Raw genomic sequence first — 6,000 nt, forward strand, 5'->3', positions numbered from 1 at the left:
ACCTCATGTAACCTTGTATATTTGTCATACCTAAATTCACTATAAAATCATATACATGTATGTATACCTGATCATTCGAATATAACATATATATATAATTACCAACTCACATATACAAATATAAGTTACATATCTTAATCAAATCTAAGAGTTTATACATATATATATTTATATACATATATTCGGACCTAATATACATATATATGTATATATCATATATTAAAACCAAGAATTTATACATATACAACATTCATACTTCCACTAAATTCAAAAACTATATATATACACATAAGTATATATATTCGATCATTATGTATATAATTATAAATATATATACATATTCATACAGGTTTATTCATGCTATTACATATATTTTCGAATCTATCATATACATGTATAATTTCTTACCTAATTTCATTACAAGAGATTTTCATATATATACATGCCTATCAGAATCTCACCTTTACTTATATAAAATTTAAACCTATAATTTAACTCATGAACTTATACAAGATTATACTTGTATATTTGAAACTATCAAATACTTATATAAAATTTATACTTATACTTCAAATTATAAACATTTAATTACAGCTCATCAAGTATACAATAGATATACATGTATAAATATTGGTTTAATAACTTACCTCAGACAGTGAAAAATTGAAATCGGACAATTAGTCAACGACTTTGGCTTTTCCCCGATTTAGCTCCGATTTCTTTGGTTCTTGATCTAAACATATTCAAAATGAGCTAGTTTAAATATTATTATATTCAAATTAATCCAAAAACATGTAAATAGGTAAATTACCGTTTTGCCCCTACCATTTACACTTTTTGCAATTTAGTCCATATTGCATAAAACACAAAATACACAAAATTTGTCTACAATATACAAGGGCCGAATATCCCTAGTGTTCATACAAGTCCACATAATTCATTTATTTCACATTTTGGTCCCTCAAAAATTTAATTTCACAAATTAGCCCTAATTACTCAATTTCACCAAAAATTCAAAGACAAAACATGTTAATCTTTCACTTACTTTCATATTTCATCATCAACTATCACAAAGCTCAAGAATTCATCGATGGCATATCACAAAATTAACACCAATTCCAAAAATTAAAACATGGGTCTTGTAATACACAAAGCAACGATCTCAAAAACGTAAAAATTATCAAAAACCGAACAAAGAACTAACCTTAATTTGAGCTCATCAATGGCCGAATATAGCTAGGTTTTACTCTTTTTCTCCTTTTTCAAATTCGGCAAGAAGATGCTGATGAATTTATTTTTCTTTTGTTTTAATTAACCTATATTAACATGTATTTTAATTTATTATTTAAACCTTATTTGAATAAATTATAAAACACATAATACAAGGGAAATGGTCCGCTATCTAATTTATGGGCTAATTGCTTCTTAACTCCTCCCATTTAAAAAGACAACAACAATTGGGTGCTTTTAAATTTAACCCCTAAATTTTATTTTATGCGATTAGCCCTTTTTATCAAATTGAACCCTCGAAAAATTAAAATTTTATACAAAATTTTCACAAATAGTAATTCACTCATTATAAATGCCAAAAATAATTTTAAAGTATTTTTCTAACTCGGATTTGTGGTCCCGAAACTACTTTGTCCGATTAGAGTCAAAATCAGGCTGTTACAAATTCAATTTAGCTTTCATTAGTTAATATCATATACTATCACATTGAGCCATTATTTATCTCATGAATATTTAGTTCATGTTTTCATTTCACATTTTCATATTCAATTCACATTTTCAAATTATATTCCACAATCACGTTTCTTTCAATAGCTCAACTGTTTCATTTCATTCGATTTAACTTTTCATTTAATTACCCTATTAACAGACTCGGGCTTTGGCGGATACGTGGATTCCAACCAAACACACCAGTATGGCATATTGTACCTTAACGGTACATAGTACCTAAACAGTAATCAGTAACGGTAGCAGTAACAGTAATAGTATTCAACACACAAAGTGTCGACTCTGTAATAGTACGGTAACAGTATTCGACACACAAAGTGCCGAATTGGTAACAGTAACGGTAACCGTATTCGAAACACAAAGTGCCGAATCGATAACAGTAACAGTATTCGACACACAAAGTGCCGAATTAGTAACAGTAACAGTAGTCGGCTTATAAATGCCTCATCAGTAAGCCGGCAAAAACCTGTACTCTTCCATGTCCTATGGTATACCAACTATATCTGACTAGCCCGACTAGTTAATAGGATACTTAATTCACTTTTCAGTACAATTTCCATCTTAGTTCAGTATCAATTATAATTCCTTATTTCAATCAGTTTCACAGTATTGCAGTAATTCATTACTTCAATAATTTCACAGTTCAATGTAGTATACATAACAATATTCAGTAACTTCACAATTCAACTCAGTACTCAAAACAATATTCAATATTCCATAATTCAGTTAAGTATCAGTCTCAATTTCAATACCCAATCACAAATTTATCATTTTAATAAACACTTACCTTAAAATACTTACCACACATAATTAGTAAATTAAACACATAATAATGATAATGTTTGAATTTCAGTGATACAAACACATATTTCTTATTCAATTCAGTTCAATACTAACACATATACATATATATTATTCATCACCAAATAACATTCACTTTAATCAAAATTGTGTAGAATATAGTTCATACGAACTTACCAGGTTAATTTGCAGAAATACCAAGATACAGGGGCATTTTAGAAATTTTCTATTTCTCTCGATTTTCTGCCCGATCTTGATCTAAATTAATATTTCATTCAATTTATTAACTTAAATAATAAAACAATTCATTTCATGCAATTTGGTCATTTTTGACATTTTTACAAAATTACCCTAAAAATTTACTTTTATTCAATTTAGTCCCTGAACCTATAACATGTAAATTAGCTATTTCAAAAAAAAACTCATATTAGTTGAATATTCACATATAATTTTCCTCCTCCTCCTCTCCATTCCACATCCTTAATGTGTATAACACATTTAAACAACATTATCCATATTATCACTATTTTTCTGTATGTAAATTTAAGCTATCTGTCTGAGTCTGAGTCACTAATTTATTTATATATCGAGCTAAAGAGCTCCAAATTAAGATCTGTTAATTTTCCCTGAAACTAGACTCTCATATCTTCTTACCATAAAATTTTCAGAATTTTTGGTTCAGAAAATAAGTACAATTTATTCTTTAAAGTTTCCCTTGTTCACTGTTCGACAGTTCTGACCTCTCTTCAGTAAAAAATAATTATTTCATTGTACAGAATTCGAATGATGTCCTCATTTATTTCTCTTGAAAATAGACTCATTAAGGATTTTAAACATATAAATTATAACCCCCAATTATTTTTTTACAATTTTTAATGATTTTTCCAAGTTAGAACAGGGAATTCCAAAATCATTCTGACCCTGTCTCACCCAAATTCAAATATCTCATAATATAAAATTCTTTTGTATACACCGTTTCTTTTATGTGAAAAGATTCATTCAACTTTAATTTCATATATTATTTAGCCTCTAATTCAATTTCCACCATTTTTGGTGATTTTTCAAAGTCACACAACTATTGTTGTCTGAACTGTTTTGTTGCTGAATGTACTCTTTCATAATTTTTCACTTTTTCTCACTTTTCTTTTTATCGATCAAGGTCAATTTCTCGTCTTTCTTGATTTATAACAACACTAACTTTTTTAACACTCATATTATTCAATTTAGTTCAAAAATCACTCTTTGAAAAAAATACATTTTTGCCCCTAAACTTTTCATTAATTCCTATTTCGTCTCTAGGCTTAGAAAATGAAATTCATGTAATTCAATCCACTTTTCAAGCCTAAAAGAAATTCATATATATCTATAACAGTCCATAGATTTCACAAAAATCAAAATTTTCCTTTGAATTTCACAAGTTTACCATTTAGTCCCTAAATCTCAATTTCATCCAAAATCACTTTGTAAAAGTTGTTTATTTACTAACAACCTTTCATTTTCTACCATAAATTTTCAATTTTCAGCATGTTCATCTATGGCACAATTTCCATACCTTGATAACTTTTCAAATAAATTCTCAAAATAGAGAGAACATGTTATCTCGATCTCAAAAATATAAAAATTATTAAAAACGAGGCATGATTACTTACCAATTTATGCCAAGGAAGTCTCTTTTCTCTCTCCTAGGGTTTCCATGTAAATTTTGGGGAATAAGATGATAAAGAAAGATGATATGTTCATGTAATTAATTATCATATTTTAATTTCCCCAAATTCCATTTTAGTCCTTTTCTTTTTCTTAAATTCCATGATGATTCATCCATAAAAATCTACCATATTTTGATTGATAGTCTATTTATCATATAAGGACCTCTAATTTTGAATTGCATAGCTATTTAATCCTTCTAGCTTCTAGAATTCAATTTCTACATTTTATACTTAATTAATCACTAAATCGATAAAATTTTCATATCAGTATTTTCATGCAACCTTTCCTATCATAATGCAACCCATGTCAAAATTTTAAAATAAAATTTTCCTCGTCGGATTTGTGGTCCCGAAACCACTGTTCCAACTAAACTCAAAATCGGGCTGTTACAGGTATGATCTATTTGTATCTAACGTACCAACTCCAAATATTTAAAAAAAAGCGTAAGCCTTTATTTCAAAATACTTTGATATATGAGATGAATTTATTATTTTGATTTCTTACTTGTTTTGTTATTGAATTAAGTTGAGCAGTTTTACATTTACAAACACACAAAAAACAATTTTTGTGGAAAAAACAATTTTTTTATGTTATGACTCTTCCATATATGCCCGCTTTGGTTTGAATGGACATTTTGAAGAAATTTCAATTTAGTTCTGCAATAAAAAAAAAGGGGGGGGAATACTTGGATTGAGTTTTTTTCTTCCCAACGAGAAAGCTTATCACACATTGAAAATATAGGGGTTTAATAGAAATGGTTAAATAAGAATTGAATTAGATTTGATGGCTAAGTGTTCAAGGGTCCTCTCTAGATATTCAAGTTTGAACTCCCTTCCTCTCATTTTATTTTCGACAGCCTAGGGTAAAGTCACACTCAAAATATATATAGTCAATAGTTAAGACTAAACAAAAAATGAGTCTTAAGCTTAATAGTTAAGTGTAAGTTTCCTTTCTTACAGGCCCTAGGTTTGAGCCACTTCTTTCCCTTTCATTTTCTTTTGAATTTTGACGGATTTGGGTAAATTTAAAAGTGTCACCCCTAGGTTTTCAAACCCTAACTATTTAATCATTTTTTCCTCATTTTGATTAGGGTTGCCTCCTTTCAAATTCTAGTAAAATTTCACTTTATCTTCTATTTCTTTTCTTTTTTTTTTCATTTTCTTTACATCATATTTTCATCCTATTGCTGTTGATTATTTTGTTTTCCCGAATCAATCGTCCCATGTTCAATCGTTTCTATACCGATTTTGTAATTTCCATCAATAGCATCCGTATCATTGTCAAAAAAACAATAGACACACCTCGTTTCGATGATTAGATCTTGTATTTCTATAATATTACTATCCGATGTTAATCTTTCGTTTGATTAATCAATATTTTACTGTTCTTGACAAATCCTTGATAATCTTGTTGAAATCTTGACACCAATTATTAATTTGAAATTATTCAAAATATTATTTTTATTAAATTTGTTCTTAAAATTATTCAAAATTAAAACTAAATAGTAAAATTCAATAAAAAAGAGAGTAAAAAGTGAAGTAATAATATTGAAATAAGACTTTAACTACACGATGAAAAGAAAAGAAAAGAAAAGAAAAGATTATATATTGTGGATTTCATTTTAACAAAATAAAATAGATATCAAATCTAAAGCTTAGATTTATTTATTTTAATCTGATGGTTAAAATCATTTTGATTTTTAAAAATTTTCACAATAAATAAAATCGAAATGGTAGGCTGCGTTTTCCTACTAAA

Source organism: Gossypium hirsutum, chromosome D12 (assembly GCF_007990345.1).
Source record: "Gossypium hirsutum isolate 1008001.06 chromosome D12, Gossypium_hirsutum_v2.1, whole genome shotgun sequence".
NCBI classification, from domain to species: domain Eukaryota; kingdom Viridiplantae; phylum Streptophyta; class Magnoliopsida; order Malvales; family Malvaceae; genus Gossypium; species Gossypium hirsutum.